The sequence below is a fragment of the Caloenas nicobarica genome, chromosome 10 (assembly GCF_036013445.1).
Source record: "Caloenas nicobarica isolate bCalNic1 chromosome 10, bCalNic1.hap1, whole genome shotgun sequence".
Taxonomy (NCBI): domain Eukaryota; kingdom Metazoa; phylum Chordata; class Aves; order Columbiformes; family Columbidae; genus Caloenas; species Caloenas nicobarica.
This window is the reverse complement of record NC_088254.1, coordinates 1,526,164-1,550,476: the sequence shown is the minus strand read 5'-3', so window position 1 is coordinate 1,550,476 and position 24,313 is coordinate 1,526,164. Positions and strand designations below refer to the sequence as shown.

Below are 24,313 nucleotides of genomic sequence, written 5' to 3'. Positions count from 1 at the left end.
CCTCTCCTCTGGATGAACTCTCCATCACCCGTAATAATAACTTGTCCTCAATAGACTCGAGTAGTTTCCCGGACTGCTTGCAGTTTGCTGTGCTGCTTTGGCACCAGATGTCTGGGTGGTTGAAGTTCTCTATCAGCATCAGGGCTTTGTGAGTGTGGTACTTTCTCCAGTGGGTCACCAGAGACACACACAAGAGAGTGGGAAGGTTCAAGACTGCATAGAGCCACTTCTCCAGAGATGTGGCAAAGTTCAGTGGCAGAGAAGGGTCATTGTGGGTTGGAGGGAAGTTGCTTGCAACCAGGACTGAGGACCACAAGGTCCTTAAATGTGCTTATCAGGCTCTGCCACAGCCTGTTGTTTTCTTCCCATGAGCCCAGGGAACAAAGGGGTCAGGCAGGTCTCTTTCAAGTAACCTTTCCATGGGATCTTCATAGCTATGTCCCTTGATGACTTGGCCAGGCCCTCATGTCCCTTCCAGCCAGGGGTCTGGGTTCAGCTTGGGAAGTGGGGAACCTGTGGGAAACAAGCAAGTCAGAGCATAAGAGGATGATCAAAGACATGCGCATGTCCATCTCTGAAAGAGACCCACACCCAAATTGACCTGTTTTGCTCAGTAGTTTCATCCCAGAGGCCAGAGGCCTGCATGGCCTGATTTTGAGGAGAGACGAAGGGCAAGGAGCCAAAAGCTCATGGCCTTTTTTCTTGGTCACACATGGGGTGACCCATTCCATACATTTCAGACTACAAAGGGACATTGGATCAGACTTGCACAGCACCTGGGACTCATCATGATGTGGAAGAGTTGGGAAAAACCCTGAGCTCCAGGCAAATGTGAGCCATCATGCTGTGGACTCCAGTGGACAAAGTGCCCCAGCCTCAGGCATCTCAGAGATACCAGAGTCATAGCCTCATTCCTCTGAAAGTTCTGCTTTCATCAAAGGCGTTTCCACACCTTTTAGCATAGTTCCTGAATCAACTGCTGTTTCTAAGCAGTCTTGTGCTGCTGCCACCTTCCAAGGCATTGCCATTCGGTTGCTGCTGAAGGACTCTTTAGACTCCATGCTCTTTCGAATAATGATGGTTAGAAGGAACCACTGCAGGTCCTCTGGGGCGATCTCCTTCTCTGAGCAGACAAAGCTTCCCACTTAGCTCAGGAAGCTCTGGGCCTTGTCCTGTTGACTTCTGAACTCTGCCACCATTGGAAAGGTCACTGTGTCTAGGACAGCACATCCAGGGCTGCACTGTGCCCCTTGTGGGCCACCAGGAGATGGCAGTGAGCACTGTTTAGCAGTTACCGAGTAAGGTCTGGGGAGATGAGATGAGTAGATTTCTTCTCGTGGTCAGTACAATGACATCTCAGGGATGCCCACTTCTCTTTCTCATTCTCAGTCTGGTTGTTTCATCCCACTTCTAAAACCCACCCATATCGAGGCTTGATCTGAATGAGCCGAGAGACCTGAATGTGCTCCATGAAGACCATGAGGGCTGGATGTGTGAATGCCACCTCGCCTTTATTTCACTTTGATGCCATTGGCTAGAAGCAGCTTCTGGGCAGAATGTCTGACAGGAGGAAGAGGGAAAGTCTGTACAAGCAGAAGTTTCACTGTAAATCCTTGAAGGAGCCTTTACTCCTAATCCTGGTATTTACTTCCCATCCACCTCCAGACCTCACCCCATAACCCTGGGATCTCCTGGAGAGAGGTAGTGGCAGAGGACCAGGCAGAACGTGAGGACTGGAGCACATGATGCATACGGTAAAGGCTGATGGCACTAGGGTGGTGGAGGCTAGTAAAGATGAGAAGGTGGGGAGCAGGAGATGGATGTAACTGCAAAAGGGCAGGAGGTCAGAAGCTGTTATCAGGGAATTTGGTCTGCTCAGAGCAGTAGGTTGGAGCAGAGGACCTCCAGACATCCATTCCAATTGTTGTAATTCTCAGGTATGCTGAATCAAAGAATCATTTTGATTGCAAGAGAGTCTCAGAATAACCAAGTCCAGCTGTTAACCTAACAGTCACATGAGTCTTGAGCAGCCAGCAAAAGGCCATGCCTTGGAAGACAGCAACAGTTCAAGATCACGTAGAAGCACCAGTGGTTTCTAGAGGTATCTGGTGGTTTCTGGTATCGCTGGTGCACCTGAGGCCAGGACAACATGTCCACTGAAATTCACAGCAGGGTGACTCATGTCAAAACCTGGATGTGGTAGAGCCTGATGAGCGTGAACAAGGTCCTCGTGGCTGTCACTCCAGCCCACAAGGGACTTCCCCCCAAGCCAACAACAGTCTTTCCTTGCTGTTCAGCTTTGCCACATCCCTGTAGAGGTGCCTCTCTTCTCCTGTATGAGATTGCAAAGTCTTGACGTTCTGCTTCAACTTACCCACAGTGTCCATTGTGTCTACAATGACCTGTGGGGTGAAATGTCTCTCACGGTTAGACAATGTGTCTACACTGAAAACACTGGAGAATTGACTTAAGGTGTCCTTTAAAGATGAACTTCACCATGACTGATGGTTGTGCTCACCACCAAGAAGGCAATGTGACAATCCATGTCACAAAAAGTCACGTGACATCTACCTGAGTACTAGCCTTAGACCTCAGGCGTAATTAGCCTTATGAAGCTGGGACACAGATTGATTACTTTGGTGTCCAGCAGTAGGAAACAGGAGCACAACATTTGGGATGAAAGAAACAAATAATTAACCACCAGTGAGGACTCATCAGGCAACAGCTACTATAGGTTGAGATGCTTCATGAGTAAGGAATGCTTGCAACCTCACAGGGATCTAGGACACAGCATAAAAGCCTGTGCTGCTCCAGGTTCTGCATCCTTCTCTCTTGTCTCCCTTTCGTCGAGGAACGAGGTAAGCCTCTGTGCGCTCCATCTCTCCCTGTGGGCAGAACGGCTGTCATGGAGGCTACTCAGGTGGATCCTTGGGCTGCCTCAGCTTGGCCCTGCAATAGAACTGTTCAAGGGCTATCACCTCTTTCCCTTTTGATGTGGTTGGCTGGGGAGGGCTCGGAAGAGCTGGTTTCTTTTGAGCACATGGGGATGAATGGGGCTCAGCTGCAGGGATATCTGCTCAGTAGAATTTCTGCTTTAGACGGATGGTCCCTATCCAAATGGCCAAGTGCATCCAGTGCATCCTCCAGTGCAGCACTGGTTGTACTGGAGATGGGGTATGATTAGGCTCTCCACAGGGGCTTTAAATCCACTGAGCTGGGTCCTGGCCCAAAAGTGGTTCAGCCTTTCTGGACCATGCAACTCAGAGAGCATGGTGAGGGCCATGGCAGCTCTATGCACACTGTGTGTTTTCAAGAGCTGATTTCCGAGACATTTGTTCCACACAACCTATTTGTGCTGGAATACTTGCATCAACCTTCATTTGTGCTTTTGCACTGGGTAATGCATGAAGAGGTCCTTGTGGAATCAGCAAGCAGTTGGGCACTTCTTTGGTCCTAGGCATTCAAATCTAGCCCTAAGCTGAGATGTCACACCTGTTGTACATGTCAGCAGGATCAGTTTATAGTGATGGACCACCAAATGGAGATGGAGGGCAGTAAAGTGTATCTGCAGAGAGAACTGAGGACAAGAGAGAATGAAGTTGGGGTTCTGTGTTCCCTCTCTGCTCTGTTTCAGCTTTGCCTCCCTCACCGAGAGATGTCTTGCTTCAGACCCTGTATCCCACCACCTTGTGGTTCCTGTGGCCCAACCCCACTTGCAAGCAGCTGCAGTGAACCCTGTGCTGCCCGCTGTGGTGACTCGACGGTGGCCATCGAGGCCTCCCCGGTGGTGGTGACCCTGCCGGGCCCCATCCTCACCTCTTTCCCTCAGAACACAGTCGTGGGATCCTCTCTGTCAGCTGCTGTTGGGAACTCCCTCAGCACCGGGGGAGTTCCCATCTCTTCTGGAGGCTCCCTTGGTCTGGGGGGGTCAGGGCTGTGCCTGCCTCCCCCTCGCTGCCGTCTGAACTGCTGAACCAGGTGCATCATCCCTTCTGGAGCAGGAAGAATGGTGGGGACTGCACAGCAGGAGTGTGGCCAGGGCTTGCAGATGGGCTGGGTGTCCTCATGCCGCCTGACAGGAGGGACCTGTGCCCACGACTCCTGGCTACACTTCTGGCCTCGCTGTGTCTCCTCTGGTTCTGCTGTATTCTGAGCACCTCGAGAAAGGGCTCATTCTCTTCTGTTTTGCTTAGCCTGCTGCTGCTGGGGGGAGGGTGCTGGAGTTAGGGACTGCTCTTGCTGGGCTGGGATTGCCAGCAGGTAGAGCAGAATGGGGAAAGGCAAGCACTTTGTGTGGAGCTTGTCCTTGGGAAATGGGCTGTCCTCTGTGTCCCACATACCCTGCAGATGTGTTTCTTGGTCTTTGCCACTGCACTTGCTCCTTCTCATTAAAGACTTTGTGCAGCATAGCTAGAGACTCATGGTGTTGTTCTCCTCCTCCCTCACACAGCCATCTGCTCTGCAACTAAAGATCCCTGGCCTTTGTTCTGAGCTTACAAGTATTTGAGGGTGTCTTCTGCCAGTGTACCCAGAGCATCTTGCATGTTTGCTCAGGAAGCAACGAATTATTACTGACTGTCCTGAGTACCTCCTGGCAGAGGACAGAAGCCCGTTAATGAACTGGGCTGAGATGACAACTCTTCCTGAGGTGACAGGAAAAAAAGGACAGGTGTGCTCAGCTGAGTTGTGGAGGGCATCTTCAGAATCAGGCAGGGAGTAGTTGCCTTTCTGATCCTGAATCTCAGCCAAACTCCTGGCATTTGAAAGCCAGGTTTATCCCTCCTTTCCTTTTGCTGATGCACCTTGCTAGTCGCTGATGCACCTTGCTCGTCACTCAATGTTTTGGAGGAAAAAGGCACATAAGGTGCTCAGCAGTAAACCAAGGCCTCCTACACACAAGCAGGTAGCCAAGAACAAAGGAATATCCAGTGTCTCTGTTTAGTCTTCCAGATGATGCATTTCTCTCCTCAGTGCTGCTCAGCAGTCATTGCTTCTCCAGGTGCATGAGTATTGGGGCAGGTGCACGTCTTCCCTGGACTGATTGCTGGGGCGGATCCTCCTGGAAACTAGGCTAAGGGACATGGAAGACAAAGAGGTGACTGGTGATAGCCCACCTGGCTTCCCCAAGGGCAAATCATACCAGACAAACTGAGTGACCCTGTATGGTGGGGTAGCAACACTGGTGGATATGGGAAGAGCGACCGATGTCATCTATTCGTGCACAACATTTAATACTGCCCAACACAGCATCCTGGTCTCTGAAATGGGAAGACTTGGATTTGAGATGTGAACCACTCGTTGTATAAGGACTTGGCTGGATGGTCACACTCAAAGACTTGTGGTCAATGTCTTGAGGTTCAGGTGGAGACCAGTGATGAACGGTGTCCTCTGGGGTCCATATTGGGATCAGTATATTTTAACATCTTTGTCAGAGAAATGGACAGTGGGGTTGAGTGCACCCTCAAGGGAGATTGCAGGTGACGCCAAGCTGAGTGATGCCATCCAGAGGGACCTTGACAGGCTAGAGGGGTGGGGTGTGCAAAGCTCACTAAGTTCCACGAGGCCAAGCGTGAGGCCCTGCACCGGGGTCAGGGCAATCCCAGACATAGATACGGGCTGGGCCATGATGGGTTTGGAGCAGCCGTGCAGAGAAGGCCTTGGCAGTAGTGATGGATGAAAAAACTGAAAACAAGCTAGGACTGTATGCTTGCAGTCCAGAAAGCCAGTTGTATCACGGGCTGTGTTAGAGAGAGCTACAACTTGAGGTCCCACTGAGATTTGAACTCAGATCGCTGGATTCAGAGTCCAGAGTGCTCACCATTACACCATGGGACCTACTGAACAACTGCAGGTGCAGGTCTGTGCCAGAGCAAACATGCCTGTCTCCTGGCTCCTGTATACCAGCCTGGCATCCTCCCAGTGGGCTGAAAATACCTGTCTCGGTGTCAAGAGTGCAGGGAGGCAATGGAACTGGTTTGAAGCAAAAGAGGCTGCCTGCAAAACATATAGGACACCCACCCTGGAGCCAGGCTGAAGAGACATCTGTCAGCACTGGCCAGGGTCGAAGCTGGGCCAACTGCTTGGAAGGCAGCTCTGCTCACCATTACACCACCTGTGGGCTGTTCTGCCTCCTGCTCCTCCAGATCAGAGACTTGTCAGCCACCTGCTCCTCCAGGTCAGAGCCTGGCCCCTGTACTGGTCCTCCATTGAGTAGGCTGACCACCCTCCACCTTTCAGCCTCCACCAGACACTTCTTCAAGCCATTCCCCTTGGTCACCTTTTGCAACCGCAAGCACCTCCCACCTGATTTCTGTGTGCAGACAGGCACTGCCACATGGACCACCTCAGCACGGAGTCCTTAATGCCATTTTCCGGCTACAGAGCCAAAAGAGAATAGGGGCTCTTTTCATCTACTGATGGAAATGATTGATTTTGTGGATCTTTTAATATTTTGGTCCATGTTCAGGAATTTGACAATGCCTGCAGTGCTGGAAATAATTTTGGGACATACCTATTCCACCAAAACAAGTTCTCCTGTCTCCCTCCAAGAGAACCAAATTACTGCTTTGTTCTCACTTTGAGCCAGCTCAGTTTTCCTCAGCCAGAGTCCCCCTCGTCCTTTCCCCCTACACACCAGTAACCTGCACAGAAAAGTGTCATTCAAGAGCTGATACCTCCCTATGTCCCCAAGAGGCTGGAGGTGCTGCTGGGAGGTCACCATCTCCACCTTGTTTTTTATATATCTCTCTCCCACTCTTACAAGCCATTACCTCTACACTCCAATACCTGCATGGCAGTCAGGGTCTTTGTTCAAGGGCTGACAACACCCCATGTTCCCCAGAAGCTGATGGGGTTGTATGGAGGTCACCATCTTGCCTGCAGGAATGTCCCCACTCTAGTGGTCAAAGGAGGCTTGGAGTCCACCTCAGATAAATTAGTGAAGCAAAGCGGGGTCTAAAAGCCCACCCCCACAACTACCACCATCCCTGGTTATCTCTGCACAGTTGCCTTCCCTTCTTCCCTGGAAGCAGCCAAGACACCATCTAGGGAGTGAAACCATCCTTCCATGGCAGGATATGGCAGGAGCCCGTCTGAGGACAAGGCGCTGGAATCTGCAGCCATAGCCCCTGTGGTGACAGCTGTCGAGGCCTCTGGAAGCCTGCCACCTCTCCTGCTCAGTGGAGGTCCCCAACGCAGGGCTTGGAGTGAAGCCTGGCCCTGAAGCCCCCAGGGAGCCAGGTGTCATTGCACGGGGCATTTCAGGAGCGGGGCAGAGAGGCCTGGAGCAGGTAGTTGTGGCCGAGTGGTGAAGGCGATGGACTAGAAATCCATTGGGGTTTCCCCGCGCAGGTTCGAATCCTGCCAACTACGGCCTGCCGTTCCCTTTTGGGCTGCCGGCAACTGACCATTCTGCAGCTGTGGGACTCAGCTCCACACTAGACCTGCCGCCCAGGGAGACAGTCATACCCCCTTGCCTACAGCACCTGTCCTCCTTCCCCACAGAACCTCTGGGATGAATGGGAAATCCTGCTCCCATTGCCAAGCTAGGCAAGCTGGGGGAAGGGAAAGGGCCAGTGCTGAGTAGGAGCCATGAAAAGGGCTCCACTGTTGTTGGTTCTTCACCAGAACTTCACAGCCTCATCTCACCTGACATCCCCAGCAGCACAGCCCCACCAGCTGTCTTCCCTACACCTGAAACTACAGCAGTTCATCTCCAAAGAGAACCTGCATGCCATGGCCCTCATTGCTATCAAAGAAGGGAAGACACCTCATGGTTCTGAGATCATGCCAGCACTCACAAAGTGCTCCTTGCTTTAGGTGTCATGAAGACAGACTGGTGTGACAGGCCTTACCTGGCATCCTGGGGGAATTCCGCCTGACACATCGCCAGCCTTTGCACACATAGACAGCTTCCCCAGGTTTCCATATTGGCCCAAAGATAAGATGGGGTGGTGGAGGTGGGTTTCTCCTGTCCCCTCTTCTTCTGGGAAAGACATAGAAGTGCAAAAGAGGATGTGGTGTGACTGTGGCACCACGATACCCTCTCTTTCCATTACTAGACCCTGATGGGTGGATAGAAAACAGCTGGAGGCTTCCCAGATGGCTGCTTTCAGATGCATGCAAGCTGCTCCCAACAGAACGACAGCAGAGGAGGGGCTGCAGGTAGCCTTCCTGGGTAGGTTCTTAAAAGGAAAGGGAAACCCTGAGGGGCCCATGCAGAGAGGGCCCAGAGGAGAGAAAATCGGGTTGCTGGTGCATGGTCTGTTCCGCATAGCCACGACACTGAGGGTGGTGGAAGCAGCACAAGCAAAAGGGAAGCTCAGGGAGGTTGGCAGCATTGATGAAGAAGGAAAGGGGCAGCAGAAGAGCAATGTGGATCTGAGCCAGGGACCTCTGATCTGCAGTCCTATGCTCTCCCCTGAGCAACAGCTCCTGCAGCAGGCAGGCTGCAGCTGCTCTCTCCATGCTCCCATCCGCACCCACATGCCAACCCTCTCCATCCTGCTTTTGCTTTTGCCTCCTCTGCCTGCTTGCTACGTGCTCTGGTCCATGGATGGAACAGGCAATGAGGGATCCCAGATGAGGGCTAGTGAGAAATGTTGGTGCGGCATCAGGGTCTGTATGACTTGGACAACACCCACTGAGACCAGTGTATTCTTCCAGCTGAGATGGCTCCAGGCTGGGCTCAGGAGCTAGGAGGCAGAGATTTTTGGACTGACCAAGAGCTGGAGCTGCTGCTGCTGATTGCACCTGGAAATGGGCTGTTCTCTCTGTCCCCCTGAAGCCTGGAGATATGTTTCTTGGCCTCTCTTCTGTGCCACTGCATTTGTTCCTTCTCATTACAGACTTGGTGCAACATAGTTGGAGGCTCATGGTGGTTTGTTCTCCTCCTCTGTCAGTTGTTCAGCAACCCTGCAAGAAAGAGGGAGATCCTGCTCTTTCCCATGACAATGACTGTGTCCCCATGCAGGAACAGTGCCAGGGTGGCTGGAATTCTCTGACATGAAACCAAAACACCAAAACTAAGCAAGCAGGCAAGAGAAAGGCAGGAAAGCCTCAGGGAAATTGATTTCACAGGAAGCAATGGACAGGGGTGGAAATAAACAGTGCCAGAAACAGTGTTCGTCAAGATGGGGAAAAGGTTCCCAGCAAGGCTGTAGATTCTCCATCTCAGAAAATGTGCAACATCCAAGCAGACAAGGCCCTCAACAGCCTCCTCTTCTTGACTCTGCATTGAGCCAGGCTTGACCTGCATGACCTGCACCTCAGCTCTTGTGTGATTTGTTGACCTGCTGCTGGATCCCCCCATCCAGAAGCAGCCATCAGGAATAAGGGAGCAGAGAGGGGGCAGGGCCAGTGGTCAGGAAAGCTGCCAAGGTTTGTTGGGCACGGGGCAGGAGAAGGGGCACTGGTGTCAGTCCCAGGGCTGGGAGCACAGGAGAGGAGGGATGATGGGAATACATGAAAGAAGTGAGCCAACAGCAAGGCTGTTCAGGTGTGTGCATGCTGAGGAAAGCTCTGAGAGAGGTAAAACTTGAGGTCCCACTGAGATTTGAACTCAGATCACTGGATTCAGAGTCCAGAGTGCTCACCATTACACCATGGGACCTGCTGAACACCTGTTGTCTTTCTCCTGTGGCCACTCTGGTGCAGCCATATTGTCCTGGGTGAGCCTGGCACTCTCTCCAGCTCCCTGACCATCACCAAGTACAAACTCCCTTCCTCCAGGGCCACCAGGGCCACCAGGGCTCTGCTCACAGGGCTTTGCAAGGGAATGCCAGAGCTCTTTGCACAAGCCTGGCATGCCCTCTGTTATAAGACCCAGATTGGTAAGCCCTGAGAATCTCACTTTCTCCTCATAAGACCTGGTTATGAAGTTTCCAGCTTAACCTCTTCAACATTGCCCTCCACAGAGTGCATTGATAGCCCAGCGATGGGTGGTTTGGTGCTTGTACTTGCGCTCTCTGCTGCTGCTTCCCTGCACCCCCATGTTGGAGACCCTGCCTGATCTGGCTTGCTTTCCTCTGCTAAGATTGTCTTGGCTGACTTCAAACCCTGGTCCTTTCTTCCAGCGCATACTGTTCCCTCTGCCCCAAAGTGGCCTGTCCCTCAGTGAGAATGCCATTCGTCTCCCGAGACTGCTCCAGACTCAGGTACAACTCATGATGAGCCTGAGGGAACTTTCCCTCATGCCCTGGGACCACCACACTCTCTGCACATGAAGGGTCCATGCACACAGCAGGGAAAAGCTGCCCTGGTGCTCACCTGCTCTTGCCAAGGGCTGAGTCTGTGTGTTGAGAGCAGGACCCTTCCTCCCAGCATCCACACAGGAGGAAGCACAGGTAGGGACACCCTCCTGCATCTCAGACTTATCCCTGGGACAATGAGGACAAATCCTCCTGGTACCTCTGGACTGCATTAAGCTCTGGGCTGGCATCTGGTATTTTTGAACGCACAGCACAGACCACGCTGTCATGCCCAAGCCTAAGAGACCAAATGGCAGGTTACATTCAGAGAGGACATGAGAAACACCCAGTCACTGCAGAAGGGTTAAATCTCTGCAGAGTCCCAACTCAGAAAGCATGTCCCAGAGAAGCAGCATTGCAGAGGGCATTCCTCCTCCATCCCTGGAACCTGCAGGACTCAGCAGGGTGGGAGCAGTGTCTGGGAGCAGCAAGAGCAGGGCCCAGTCTCTGAAGGTCTTGCAAAGAGCTGAAGGGATGACCCCTCTCGGGGCTGGGGCACATGGACCATGCAGGTGCTGTGCTGCTGCAGGAGGAGGGACATCCCTCTGGGGCTGAGACAGAGTTTCTCCAAGCAATGGGGAGTGTTCCTGGGGATCTGCTAGTCTCACCCAGCAGTCAAGTAGAAGGGATCCTGGGCCAGTGTGTTGTGGGGGCAGTGCAGGCAGCTCCCTTGCTCAGGGTGTTTTGTCCTTGGTTTCCATCCTGGCAGCACTGCCTGCTGGGGCTGCCATGGTCCCCAGCCCATTTGCTTCCCCAGCATGATGGGAAATGTGTCTTCCACTGTAGCCTCTGATGCTGCTCCTCCCTGGGGGACTCTGCGGGGAGGACACTTTGTGCCTCCATTACAGGCTTCAGTGGGCAACCATATATGTCCCGGCCCTAGGAGCTGCAACTCAGGCCGGGTTTGCTCACACAGGTGGTCAGGCCGCTCCTGGGTCCTGCAGTCCCAAGGTCTTTCTGGCAGTCAGCAGGACTTGGCCAGGCAGAAAGCCACCTTCACACAGAGGAAGCCCCCTCACTTTTGCTTCTCCAGGCTAAACAAACCCATCTCCTTCAGCATCTCCCACAGTCATGACATGCTCTGGTATGCTTTGATACCACCTTGTGCGTCCTCTCTTCCTGAGAAATGTCCTGACTTGGTCCTTCTGAAAAATGCCACCAGGGCTTGTACAACCTCTGGTGGTATTGGTTGACGATGCCTCTGTCTGGTCAGCAGTGTTGGAGAGAAATGCCCCAGAACCTGTGATGTCCCTTCTGGCCTCTTACTGGTGGGCCTTTAATCCCACCTGCCCCTCTTCACACTGGTGCTGGCTGCATTTCCCAGTGAGGAACTGCCAATTCACAGAAACTTTCTCTTTGGAAGCCCAGCTACTCAAAGCCCCATCCTGATTGGCACCTACAAAATGTGCCAATTTGTCTGAAAGTGGGAAGGATGCATCACAGGGGCTCTCCAGCTTCAGGAGAAGAGGGCAGGGGAGCTCTGTGATGACTACTGAGTGGGAAAAGTTGCTGCCATCTCCAAAAAAGGGAAGAAAGACTATGGAACCTCAAGGAAAGGTGACAATATAAACTGGAGCAAGTTCAGTGGAGTGCAGGCTACTGCGTGCCTGAGCCTCATGGAAACCTGAGTGTGATACCCAGGTGTGGAGAATCCTAAAGTTCTCTGGGCACCTGCTTCTGTTCTTCAACACTCCCTGGGAATCTCTGAATGTTCCAAAGCGGCTCCCACAGGCCTGGCTTTTGCCAAGGCAGCCCTGCCAGTCTGGGAGGTGCCCAGAGGCCTGGCCATGGGGGACGGCTGTGGAAAGGCCAAGGGGAGTGGATCAACTGCCCTATGGGAGCTGAACCTGCTGAGGGAAGCGGGGTTGTTTTGGACCAGGACAAAGAAGGCGCTGTGACGCTCCCTTTCTCCAGTCACCCCTGTGCCAGCTGTGTGTGTTCTACGCAAGTGTATGTGTGTTTGTGTATATGTACCTGTGGTGGTTTAAGAACAGCCAAACACTCACCCAGCTGCTCACTCCTTTCCTCACACTCAGTGGGGTGCAGCGCACTGAAAACAGGGTGAGAAATCCCATGGGTCAAGGTAAACATAAGGACAAGGCTTAGTAAAAAACTGTTGTTGGAAAGCCAGGCTTAACTTGGGGATAACTAATTTTTTGCCAAAAAAAAAAGATTGACCTCATGAGAAACAAAAAATTAAACATAAACTTCCCTTTCCCCTGGCCCAGGCTTAACTTGACTCCTTCACACCAAGCTCCTATACCTGTCCAAGCTGGATCCATCTTCCCTCTGCTCTTTCCCACTCTTTTTGCTCTTTCTTCCTCAGCTTGGCTTTTTCTGCCTTTTCTGGAATATGTTTCTCCCCCTTCAGCCTTGCTGAGGGGCACTTTGGAAGTGGTGTCAGCTGAGAAAGCAAAGGAGAAGGTGTGAGTGGCAGAGAGAGGGGGCTGAGGGTGTGGGACAGCCCTGGGTGTCCAGAGGGCAGGAGGGCAGCAGTGCGGGGAGCACCTGGTGAATGCTGCAAGGGAGAGGCAGTGTCTGTTGGGGCTGGAGCGAGGCCAAAAGCAAGTAGCAGAGGATGGTTTTGATCCATCGACCTCTGGGTTATGGGCCCAGCACGCTCCCGCTGCGCCACTCTGCTCCCCACAGCACCTCTGCAGGGACCTCCCAGCCCTGCCTGATGCTGCCTGGCCCTGCCAGCACCAGCGCTGCTGCTCAGGCCTCCTGCCCTCCTCTTCCCTGCACCCATCACCAGGCAGGAATAAGCTCTCCCTGGAAACCTCAGTCCCCCCGCACCCGGGCTGGCAAGTGCAAGGGCCTGGCTTTGCCTTTCTCCCCACATCTCCTGCCTATAATCCCTCTCGAGGAGTTGCTTTTTGACCATCCGGCCTGGCTCTGCAGGCGCTGTGTGGGATGTTCTCACCCAGTGAGAGCAGTTCGCGTTTGGCTTTTCAGATCACATTGACCCTGAGGTCAAAGCTCTTACTCCTGGGCACTGTTGGTTCCTGGAAGCAAGTTGTATAGCAGCTGGGGCCATGTTCTTCACACTGGCTGGCAGGGCCTTGCCCAGCCCATGCTGTGCTGCACTCCCCCACAGCTCCCACCTTGTTCTTCCTTCTGACGCAGCCCTGCCCTTGCTGCTCCCTGACAGCCAAAGGCTGCCCCTGCCACCGTGCAGGGTGCCAGCGAGTCAGAGGAACCTTTCCTCTCCACGCCTTCAGCTTGTCCTGCCCAAGACTGCTGGCTGTGGAGGTGGCTCCCAGTCACCCCAGGGCAGGGCTGGCCCAGCCAGACGGGGTGGTAGCCAGTCTTAGATGCTGCAAGGTGTCCCAGAAAGACTCTGGGCAGGCTGAGCTGGTAGAACCTGTTGGTGAAGGCGAGGGACAAGGTGGCAGTGCTGAGACCTGCATCTCTCAGCATGTTTTTGCTCATTGCCTGTTCCATCCATGGACCAGAGCACGCAGCAAGCAGGCAGAGGAGACAAAAGCAAAAGCAGGATGGAGAAGGTTGGCATGTGAGTGCGGATGGGAGCATGGAGAGAGCAGCTGCAGCCTGCCTGCTGCAGGAGCTGTTGCTCAGGAGAGAGCATATGACTGCAGATCAAGAGGTCCCTGGCTCAGATCCAGATTGCTCTTCTACTGCCCCTTTCCTTCTTCATCAATGCTGCCAACCTCCCTGAGCTTCCCTTTTGCTTGTGCTGCTTCCACCACCCTCAGTGTCATGGCTGTGCAGAACAGACCACGCACCAGCAACGCAATTTTCTCTCCTTCACTGGGCCCTCTCTGCATGGGCCCCTCAGGGTTTCCCTTTCCTTTTAAGAACCCACCCAGGCAGGCAACCTGCAGCCTCTCCTCTACTGCTGTTCTGTTGGGAGCAGCGTGCATGCATCTGAAAGCAGCCATCTGGGAAGTCTCCAGCCCTTTTCTATCCACTCATCAGGGTCACACAGAATCACAGAATGTTAGGGATTGGAAGGGACCTCAAAATTTCATCTAGTCCAATCCCCCTGCCAGAGCAGGAACACCTAGATGAGGTTACACAGGAAGGCATCCGGGTGGATTTTGAATGTCTCCAGAGAAGTAGACTCCACAGCCTTCCTGGGCAGCCTGTTCTAGTGTTCCGTCACCCTCACTGAGAAGAATTTTCTTCTCAAATTTAAATGGAACCTCCTGTGTTCCAGTTTGAACCCATTGCCCCTTGTCTTACTGTTGGTTGTCACCGAGAAGAGCCTGGCTCCATCCTCGTGACACCCACCCTTTATATATTTATAAACATTAATGAGGTCACCCCTCAGTCTCCTCTTCTCCAAGCTCAAGAGCCCCAGCTCCCTCAGCCTTTCCTCATAAGGCAGATTCTCCACTCCCTTCATCATCTTCGTTGCCCTGCGCTGGACTCTCTCCAGCAGTTCCCTATCCTTCTTGAACTGAGGGGCCCAGAACTGGACACCATATTCCAGATGAGGTCTCACCAGGGCAGAGTAGAGGGGAAGGAGAACCTCTCTCGACCTACTAACTGTCCCCCTTCTTATCCACCCCAGGATGCCATTGGCCTTCTTGGCCTCAAGGGCACAGTGTTGGCTCATGGTTATCCTGCTGTCCCCCAGGAGCCCCACGTCCCTTTCCCCTACACTGGTCTCTAATAGGTCATTCCCCAACCTATACTGGAACCTGGGGTTGTTCCTGCCCAGATGTAAGACTCTACATTTTCCCTTGTTATATTTCATTAAATTTTTCCCTGCCAGATCTCGCTGGATTGCAGCACGGCCTTCTGACGTGTCAGCCACTCCTCCCAGCTTGGTGTCATCAGCAAACTTGCTGGTAGCACACTCAATTCCCTCATCCAAGTCGTTGATGAATATATTGAATAATACTGGCCCCAGAACTGACCCTTGCGGCGCTCCACTAGATACAGGCCTCCAACCAGATTCCGTCCCATTGACCAGGAGTCTCTGGCTTCTTTCCTTCAGCCAGTTCGCGGTCCACCTCACTACCTGATCGTCCAGTCCACACTTCCTCAGTTTAGCTGTGAGGATGCTGTGGGAGAGGGTGTCAAATGCTTTGCTGAAGTCAAGGTAGACCATGTCCACCGCTTTGCCTTCATCAATCCACCTTGTTATGTCTTTATAAAAGGCTATGAGGTTGGTCAAGCATGACTTCCCTTTGGTGAAGCCATGTTGACTGCCCCTGATGACCTTCTTATCCTTGATATGTCTTAAGATGGCACCAAGGATAAGGTGTTCCATCACTTACCCAGGGATGGAGGTGAGGCTGACCGGTCTATAGTTGCCCGCGTCCTCCTTCTTGCCCTTTTTGAAGACCGGAGTGACATTTGCTTTCCTCCAGTCCTCAGGCACCTCTCCCATTTCCCAAGACTTGGCAAAGATGATGGAGAGTGGTGCAGCACTGACCTCAGCCAGCTCCCTCGGCGCTCGCGGGTGCATCCCATCTGGACCCATGGATTTATGGATGTCCAGATTGCTTAATTACTCCCAAACCCAGTCCTCATCAACTAAGGCAAACTCCTCCATTGTCCTGACTTCCTCTGGGGCCTCAGGAGTACGGAGCTCCTCAGGACAGCCTCTGGCAGAGTAGGCAGAGACAAAGAAGGTGTTCAGTAACTCTGCCTTCTCTGTATCTTCTGTCACCAGGGCACCCACGTCATTCATCAGTGGGCCTACATTGCCTCTGGTGTTAGTTTTATCTGCCATGTATTTGAAGAAGCTCTTTCCGTTGTCCTTGACCCCTCTTGCCAGGTTTAACTCTAAGGAGGCCTTAGCTTTCCTGGTTGCCTCCCTACATCCCCTAACAACAGCCTTATATTCTTCCCAAGTGGCCAGCCCCTCCTTCCATGCTCTGTAAACTCTCCTGTTCCACTTGAGCTTGCCCAGCAGTTCCCTGTTTAACCACGCAGGTCTCCTGGCTCCGTTCCTTGACTTCCTACGTGTCGGGATGCTCTGATCTTGAGCTTGGTAGAAGCAGCCCATGAATGTTAACCAACTATCTTGGGCCCCTTCACCTTTCCTATAATGGAAAGAGAGGGTATCCTGATGCCACAGTCACACCACATCCTCTTTTGCACTTCTATGTCTTTCCCAGTAAAGGAGGAGACAGGAGAAACTCACCCTGACCCCCCCATCTCATCTTCGGGCCAATATGGAAACCTGGGGAAGCTGTCTCTGTGTGCAAAGGCTGGCGATGTGTCAGGCGGAATTCCCCCAGAATGCCAGGTAAGGCCTGTCACACCAGTCTGTCTTCATGACACCTAAAGCAAGGAGCACTTTGTGAGTGCTGGCATGATCTTAGAACCATGAGGTGTCTTCCCTTCTTTGATAGCAATGAGGGCCATGGCGTGCAGGGTCTCTTTGGAGATGAACTGCTGTAGTTTCAGGTGTAGGGAAGACAGCTGGTGGGGCTGTGCTGCTGGGGATGTCAGGTGAGATGAGGCTGTGAAGTTCTGGTGAAGAACCAGCAACAGTGGAGCCCTTTTCATGGCTCCTACTCAGCACTGGCCCTTTCCCTTCCCCCAGCTTGCCTAGCTTGGTAATGGGAGCAGGATTTCCCATTCATCCCAGAGGTTCTGTGGGGAAGGAGGACAGGTGCTGTAGGCAAGGGGGTATGACGGTCTCCCTGGGTGGCAGGTCCAGTGTGGAGCTGAGTCCCACAGCTGCAGAATGGTCAGTTGCCGGCAGCCCAAAAGGGAACTGCAGGCCGTGGTTGGCAGGATTCAAACCTGTGCAGGGATTTCTAGTCCATCGCCTTCACCACTCGGCCACAACTACCTGCTCCAGGCCTCTCTGTCCCACTCCTCAAATGTCCCGTGCAATGACACCCAGCTCCCTGGGGGCTTCAGGGCCAGGCTTCACTCCAAGCCCTGCATTGGGGACCTCCACTGAGCAGGACAGGTGGCAGGCTTCCAGAGGCCTCGACAGCTGTCACCACAGGGGCTATGGCTGCAGATCCCAGCGCCTTGTCCTCAGACCGGCTCCTGCCATATCCTGCCATTGATAAAAGGAACAAAAGCCATTTAGAAACCCAGCTAGACATAATGTAGCAACACTAGGCCTGATGTAACAAGACCTGGTATAATGTATCACGAACTTAACAGAGAACACAGTAGCTATATAGAGACTGGACATGAGGCAAAGCAGAACGTCTTTCATTTGCAAGTTGAGCAAGCAGAAAGCTCCACTAGATGAAGAAGAGCTATGTGATGTTTTCTGTGTAGCAGAACAAAACGACAACGTGTGTGCTCAAGAAACAGGGTCAAAGAGTGGACACTTGTAATGCAAGGGGTACCATGCTGCGAAGACCACTGGGGCCACTAGAGACCCCAGATGAAGACCTTTGGATACCAAAATAGAACTTCTGACATAGGGAATGTCTATGTAAATAATCTATGTTTAATGCATTAACTAAGCGGTAGAAACAAATGAATATGCAATTAGTATGTGTAATAAATACCAAGAAGCATGAGTCCTGCACACGTGCTTGATTAGAGGAACAATCCTTGGAGTGTCTGGTGCGCTGCAATCAAAGGACCTGCTTTTTAACACTTTCAAAACAGTGTTAAGGAGTATTTTTTTCTGAGTTTTCAGTATCACTATGAGGATGCTGATGGTGCTGATGATGCTGATTTCACGCCCCAGGTAGCATCTTGACTGCTTCCAGGGAAGAAGGATAGGCAACTCTGTGGAGACAACCAGGGATGAAGGTAGTTGCGGAGTAGCATATTAGATCCCACTTTCCTTCTCTAATTTAACTCCTCTCCTCTCCTCTCCTCTCCTCTCCTCTCCTCTCCTCTCCTCTCCTCTCCTCTCGTCTCCTCTCCTCTCCTCTCCTCTCCTTCTCTCCGCAGCCATTAATCTCTCACCCTATACTCACAGCAGAACTACTCCAAGCCCCTGATAATATTTGTGTTCTCCTCTGGAGCCACTCAAGCAGATCCAGTACTCAAGGTGGAGTCTTACAAAAGCAGAATAAAGTGGAGTAGAGGGGGTTAGTCGCCTCCACTGACTTTTGGTCACACTGCTTCTGACACAGCCCACAATACAACTGGCTTTCTGGACTGCAAGCACACAGTGCCAGCTTGGTTTCAGTTTTTTCATCCGCCAGTACTGCCAAGACCTTCTCTTCAGGGCTGCCCCAAACCCATCATGGCCCAGCCTGTATCCATGTTTGGGATTGCCCTGACCCCGGTGCAGGGCCTCACGCTTGGCCTCGTGGAACTTAGTGAGCTTTGCACACCCCACCGCTCTAGCCTGTCAAGGTCCCTCTGGGTGCCATCACTCAGCTTGGCGTCACCTGCAATCTCCCTTGAGGGTGCACTCAATCCCACTCTTCACTTCTCTGACAAAGATGTTAAAATATACTGATCCCAATATGGACCCCAGAGGACACCGTTCATCACTGGTCTCCACCTGAACCTCAAGACATTGACCACAAGTCTTTGAGTGTGACCATCCAGCCAAGTCCTTATACAACAGATGGTCCACATCTCAAATCCATGTCTTTCCATTTCAGAGACCAGGATGCTGTGTTGGGCAGTATTAAATGTTGTGCACAAATAGATGACATCGGTCGCTCTTCCCATATCCACCAGTGCTGCTACCCCACCATACAGGGTCACTCAGTTTGTCTGGTATGATTTGCCCTTGGGGAAGCCAGGTGGGCTATCACCAGTCACCTCTTTGTCTTCCATGTCCCTTAGCCTAGTTTCCAGGAGGATCCGCCCCAGCAATCAGTCCAGGGAAGACGTGCACCTGCCCCAATACTCATGCACCTGGAGAAGCAATGTCTGCTGAGGGGGTTCGCTGGAGCAGTATGGAGGAGAGAAATGCGTCATCTGAAAGACTAGACAGAGACACCAGATGTTCCTTTGTTCTTGGCTACCTGCTTGTGTGTAGGAGGCCTTGGTTTACTGCTGAGCACCTTATGTGCCTTTTTCCTCCAAAACATTCAGTGACTAGCAAGGTGCATCAGCAAAAGGAAAGGAGGGATAAACCTGGCTTCCAAATGCCAGGAGTTGGGCTGAGATTCAGGCTTAGAAAAGCAACTTCTCCCCATCTGATTCTGAAGACGCCCTCCACAACTCAGCTAAGCACACATGTCCATTTTTTCCTGTCACCTCAGCAAGCGTTGTCATCTCAGCCCAGTTCATGAATGGGCTTTTGTCCTCTGCCAGGAGGTACTCAGGGCAGGCACTGAGAAGTCGCTGCTTCCTGAACACACATGCAAGATGCTCTGGGTACACTGGCAGAAGACATGAGATCAGCTCTTGGATGCTTTCAGTGGCTGGAGTCAAGACTGTCCCTGAGAGAGATCACAAGGCTTGATACGGAGGTTAAAGACTCACATTCCATTTCTGCAGTGCTTTTCAATTTTTCTCTTGCCTGCTTGATAATTTTAGTGCAGTGGTTTCAGTCCAGGGGCCTCCTTTCACAACTAGTGGTAAGAATGAGAGAGAAGTCAATGCCCTTCATTGCAGAGCAGATGGCTACGTGAGGGAGGAGGAGAACAAACCACCATGAGTCTCCAGCTATGCTGCACAAAGTCTTTAATGAGAAGAAGCAAAAGCAGTGGCACAGAAGAGAGATCAAGAAACACGTCTGCAGGGTTCAGGGGGACACAGAGAACAGCCCATTTCCCACGGACATGCTCCACACAAAGCACTTGCCATTCCCCATTCTGCTCTACCTGCTGGCAATCCCAGCCCAGCAAGAGCAGTCCCTAACTCCAGCACCCTCCCCCCAGCAGCAGCAGGTTCAGCAAAACAGAAGAGAACGAGCCCTTTCTCCAGGAGATCAGAGCAAATCAGAGCCAGAGGAGGCATGGCGAGGCCTGATGTGCAGCTAGGACTCGTGGGCACAGGTCCCTCCTGCCAGGCGGCATGAGGACACCCAGCCCATCTGCAAGCCCTGGCCACACTCCTGCTGTGCAGTCCCCATCATTCTTCCTGCTCCAGAAGGGATGATGCACTAGGTTCAGCAGTTCAGACGGCAGCGAGGGGGAGGCAGGCACAGCCCTGACCCCCCCAGACCAAGGGAGCCCCCAGAAGAGATGGGAACCCCCCCGGTGCTGAGGGAGTTCCCAACAGCAGCTGACAGAGAGGATCCCACGACTGTGTTCTGAGGGAAAGAGGTGAGGATGGGGCCCGGCAGGGTCACCACCACTGGGGAGACTTCGATGGCCACCGTCGAGTCACCACAGCGGGCGACACAGGGCTCACTGCAGCTGCTTGCAAGTGGGGTTGGGCCACAGGAACCACAAGGTGGTGGGATACATGGTCTGAAGCAAGACATCTCTCAGTGTGGAGGGCAAAGCTGAAACAGAGGAGAGAGGGAACACAGAACGCCAACTTCAGTCTGTCTTTCTTGTCCTCAGTTCTCTCTGCAGATACACTTTACTGCCCTCCGTCTCCATTTGGATGTCCATGTCTAGAAAGGGCCTGAAATTGATCTTGCTGACATGTACAACAGGTGTGACATCTCAGCTTAGGGCGAGATTTGAACACCTGGGACCAAAGAAGTGCCTAACTGCTTGCTGATTCCACAAGGACCTCCTCATACATTACCCAGTGCAAAAGCACAAATGAAGGTTGATGCAAGTATTCCAGCACAAATAGGTTGTGTGGAACAAGTGTCTCAGAAATCAGCTCTTGAAAAAGCACAGTGTGCATAGAGCTGCCATGGCCCTCACTGTGCTCTCTGAGTTGCATGGTCCAGAAAGGCTGAACCACTTTTGGGACAGGACCCAGCTCAGTGGATTTAAAGCCCCTGTGGAGAGCCTAATCATACCCCATCTCCAGAACAACCAGTGCTGTACTGAAGGAGGCACTGGATGTACTTGGCCATTTGCTTAGAGACCATCCATCTAAAACAGAAATTCTACTGAGCAGACATCCCTGCAGCTGAGCCCCATTCACCCCCGTGTGCTTCAAAGAACCTCTCTCTTCCCAGCTCTCCCCAGCCAGCCCCGTCATAACAGGAAGAGTTAACAGCCCTTGAACAGTTCTATTGCAGGGCCAAGCTGAGGAAGCCCAAGGATCCACTTGAGTAGCCTCCATGACAGCAGTTCAACCCACGGGGAGAGATGGAGCACACAGAGGCTTACCTCGTTCCTCAAGGAAAGGGCGGCAAGAGAGGAGAATGCAGAGCCTGGAGCAGCACAGGCTTTTATGCTGTGTTCCAGAGCTCTGTGGGGCCACAAACATTCCTTACTCATGAAGCATCTGATGACCCAGTAGTTACTGCTTTCCAAAGCCTTTGTGGTGATTATGCCCTTGCCTCTTTCATCTGAAATTTTCTATTCCGTAGGGCTGCTTTCAATCCCATCATGGCCCAGCCTGTACCCATGGTTGGCATTCCACTAACCCAGGTGCAGGACCTTACACTTCGCCTTCTTGAACTTCATGTCATTTGCACAACCCTTCTCTCCATTCTGTCAAGGTCCCTCTGGATCACATCCCTTCTCTCCAGTTTACGAAGCACGTCACTCAGCTTGGTGTCATCCAAAACTCACTGTAGATCCCACTGTCCATGTCCCCAACAAACATGTTGAACAATACTTGTCCCAACACAAACCCCTGAGAGACATGACTCATCATGGGTCTCTACTTGGACTTCAAGACATAGATGGCAACTCTTTGAGTGTGACCATCCAGACAATGCCTTATACAATGAGTGGTCCACCTGCCAAATGCATGACTCTCTGTTATGGAACCAAGGATGTTGTGTGAGACAATACTAAACACTCCAGACAGGTAGATGACCTTAAACGCTCTTCTGTTATCCACTGATGTTGAAATGTGGGTTTGGTGTGGTGGTTTTTTATGTGTTTCATTTGTTTCTTTGTTTTTGCTTTGTTGTTTTGGTTTTTTTTATGTATGTAATTTTTAATTTTAATTTTTATAATTACTGGTACTTCATTCTTGCAGCCCATGCTTTTGGATTCTGTGAACTATGTATCATGGCTAAAGCACGTGTGGTTAAGATGGAGGAAAGAAGTTGTTGAGTGCCTCCACCATCTCCATGTCAGTTGTAGCCAGGTGTCCCATTTCACTCATCAGGGGAGTACAGTTTCTTTCCTCTTCCCCTGTTGTCCTATATACCTGAAGAAATCCATCTTGTCATTTTTCACGTCCTTTGCCATTTTGGCTCCTTGGCTTCCTGATCCCTCCCTTGCACTCCTGGGCTATTTCCCTATAATCTCACCAGGATGTGTATCCCTGCCTCTGCTGCGTATGCATTTAGGTTTTGCCTCTTAGTTTGGCTAAGAGGTATTTGGCAAGCTGGCATCCTCCTTCCTCTGTACAACTTCTTGCACACCAAGATTGAGCGTTCTAGCAGTCTAAGAAAAACGTCTTTCAATATCTCCCAGCTCTTGTTCACTTGTGTATCTCTGAGTGTAGTTTCCCAAGAGATCCAATGTCCAAGTCACCAAACAACTGAAAGTTTTCCTTCCTGAGGTTTAGGGTCCTGACTCTACTTTTTAATTGTCCTGTATCTCTCAAGATGGAGAATCCCTCCAGGGCAGGATTGCTGCAGCCAGGCCTACCCACAGTCTTGACACCTTAGATAAGGTCTTCCACATTAGTATACAACAGATCAAGCACTGCCTCTCCTCTGGATGAACTCTCCATCACCCGTAATAATAACTTGTCCTCAATAGACTCGAGTAGTTTCCCGGACTGCTTGCAGTTTGCTGTGCTGCTTTGGCACCAGATGTCTGGGTGGTTGAAGTTCTCTATCAGGATCAGGGCTTTGTGAGTGTGATACTTTCTCCAGTGGGTCACCAGAGACACACACAAGAGAGTGGGAAGGTTCAAGACTGCATAGAGCCACTTCTCCAGAGATGTGGCAAAGTTCAGTGGCAGAGAAGGGTCATTGTGGGTTGGAGGGAAGTTGCTTGCAACCAGGACTGAGGACCACAAGGTCCTCAAATGTGCTTATCAGGCTCTGCCACAGCCTGTTGTTTTCTTCCCATGAGCCCAGGGAACAAAGGGGTCAGGCATGTCTCTTTCAAGTAACCTCTCCATGGGATCTTCATAGCTATGTCCCTTCATGACTTGGCCAGGCCCTCGTGTCCCTTCCAGCCAGGGGTCTGGGTTCAGCTTGGGAAGTGGGGAACCTGTGGGAAACAAGCAAGTCAGAGCATAAGAGGATGATCAAAGACATGCCCATGTCCATCTCTGAAAGAGACCCACACCCAAATTGACCTGTTTTGCTCAGTAGTTTCATCCCAGAGGCCAGAGGCCTGCATGGCCTGATTTTGAGGAGAGACGAAGGGCAAGGAGCCAAAAGCTCATGGCCTTTTTTCTTGGTCACGGATGGGGTGACCCATTCCATACATTTCAGACTACAAAGGGACATTGGATCAGTCTCACACAGCACCTGGGACTCATCATGATGTGGAAGAGTTGGGAAAAACCCTGAGCTCCAGGCAAATGTGAGTCATCATGCTGTGGACTCCAGTGGACAAAGTGCCCCAGCCTCAGGCATCTCAGAGATACCAGAGTCATAGCCTCATTCCTCTGAAAGTTCTGCTTTCATCAAAGGCGTTTCCACACCTTTTAGCATCGTTGCTGAATCAACTGCTGCTTCTATGCAGTCTTGTGCTGCTGCCACCTTCCAAGGCATTGCCATTCGGTTGCTGCTGAAGGGCTCTTTAGACTCCATGCTCTTTCGAATAATGATGGTTAGAAGGAACCGCTGCAGGTCCTCTGGGGTGATCTCCTCCTCTGAGCAGACAAAGCTTCCCACTTAGCTCAGGAAGCTCTGGGCCTTGTCCTGTTGACTTCTGAACTCTGCCACCATTGGAAAGGTCACTGTGTCTAGGACAGCACATCCAGGGCTGCACTGTGCCCCTTGTGGGCCACCAGGAGATGGCAGTGAGCACTGTTTAGCAGTTACTGAGTAAGGTCTGGGGAGATGAGATGAGTAGATTTCTTCTCGTGGTCAGTACAATGACATCTCAGGGATGCCCACTTCTCTTTCTCATTCTCAGTCTGGTTGTTTCATCCCACTTCTAAAACCCACCCATATCGAGGCTTGATCTGAATGAGCCGAGAGA

At 51.9% G+C, this 24,313-nt stretch overlaps 4 non-coding genes across 4 annotated transcripts; 1 reads left to right on the top strand and 3 right to left on the bottom strand.

Moving 5' to 3' along the window:
• Positions 1–5,763: 5,763 nt before the first annotated feature.
• Positions 5,764–5,835, bottom strand: TRNAQ-CUG (transfer RNA glutamine (anticodon CUG)). The gene has a single exon. It is a non-coding gene; the product is annotated as a tRNA-Gln (tRNA).
• Positions 5,836–7,289: 1,454 nt separating this feature from the next.
• Positions 7,290–7,371, top strand: TRNAS-AGA (transfer RNA serine (anticodon AGA)). Its single transcript has one exon. It is a non-coding gene; the product is annotated as a tRNA-Ser (tRNA).
• Positions 7,372–9,538: 2,167 nt separating this feature from the next.
• TRNAQ-CUG (transfer RNA glutamine (anticodon CUG)) lies at positions 9,539–9,610 on the bottom strand. The gene has a single exon. It is a non-coding gene; the product is annotated as a tRNA-Gln (tRNA).
• Positions 9,611–12,816: 3,206 nt separating this feature from the next.
• Positions 12,817–12,888, bottom strand: TRNAM-CAU (transfer RNA methionine (anticodon CAU)). The gene has a single exon. It is a non-coding gene; the product is annotated as a tRNA-Met (tRNA).
• Positions 12,889–24,313: the final 11,425 nt, after the last annotated feature.